Source organism: Egretta garzetta, unplaced genomic scaffold (genome assembly GCF_000687185.1).
Source record: "Egretta garzetta isolate BGI_Z169 unplaced genomic scaffold, ASM68718v1 scaffold598, whole genome shotgun sequence".
NCBI lineage: Eukaryota > Metazoa > Chordata > Aves > Pelecaniformes > Ardeidae > Egretta > Egretta garzetta.
The window spans coordinates 1,713,511-1,714,765 of NW_009260621.1; the positions used below are offsets into that span (position 1 = coordinate 1,713,511).

Consider the following 1,255-nt stretch of genomic DNA (forward strand, 5'->3'; position numbering starts at 1 on the left):
GTAGGGAAAAGTGGCACATATTTCATGCTCAACAATAACTCATGCAGGAGGTAGAGGAAAAATGAACATTTCCTGAGACACTGGATCACCGCCTATTCATAGTTATGTCACTTTTTAACTTCCACTTCAGTAGAAGGACAAATGGAAAAGGATTCTGATTTATTGTCTGACTAAAGATGCATTGAAAGGAGTTGAACTTCCCCTCTGAAGACTGTCAAAACACAAAGAACCAAAGTGCTTTTGGAGTGGGGAAAAGCTGAGCCTCATTACTGCCAGTTATACATATGGAACACGGGTTATGCAACAGTTGCGGCTGGGAAAGAACGACCCATCCAGAAGATGTACAATGGGAGGGCCCCAGGCCCTGGCTCGGCAAAAAGCTGGCACTGCTGAATCAGTTGGACTGAAAGGGCTCAGCTGAAGTGGTGGGGGAGCATGTCCATCGCTCTGTCCTTCCAAAGATACTTTCCTTGGATTGTGCCTCCGTGAGGTCCTAGAAAAGGATCCCTGGTGCCTGGTTTTTCCAGAAGCTAGTTCACTCACGGGGTATTCTGATAATCATGGGAAGGTGGAAGGTCTGAGGCTGAGATTTGTCCTCTGAGAGGGAGGGGACAGAGTCAGCAAGGCAAACTGCAGAGAAAAGAATTCCGTTTCACCCGAATGTGTCTTGAGAAATGCAGTGCCCTGAAAGTGCTTTGCTATTTCCATGTCTGCCTGTCTGCATTTGAATTGGCAATGCCCCTGTCTCGTAACTCATACACAGAGCCATCGGTCTGATCTTAAAGGCCAATCAGTCCCTTCAGCACAGCAAAAGAGAAGCAGAGTAGCCAAGGTGTACCCTGTAGTGGTACAAAGCTATGTGGACACATGCCTCTGGCTCCACACCTTCCTCTGGCCACCCATTCCTTCCTGTATCCACTCCAAAGTCCTATTACTCTTTTCCAAGTCCATTAGGAAATGAGCTGGTGACCTCTGAGGGACCTTCACCAGGTCCCTCCTCTGTACCTGGCAAACAGCAGCTTTCTCATTAGCAGGCTTGCAGCTTTAAAAGACTCCTGAAAGCAGGGATTAGGAGAAATCCTGTTACTTCCTCTGTCTCTAACTCTCGTCTCCAGAAACACCAAACCCTGCATTCACCTTAGTCAGAGGACGGGCCCTGCTTCTACCACTGTTATGGATTTGCAATATGCAAAGGGATTAGACAGACAGACGTCCCATGGGCTGCTGTTAGGTACAGCTTTCTGAATACAGGAAA

The 1,255-nt window shown here is 47.6% G+C and overlaps 1 protein-coding gene across 1 annotated transcript in view; it reads right to left on the bottom strand.

Moving 5' to 3' along the window:
* KIFAP3 (kinesin associated protein 3) overlaps positions 1–1,255 on the bottom strand; it is a 66,003-nt gene that overhangs the window by 1,274 nt on the left and 63,474 nt on the right.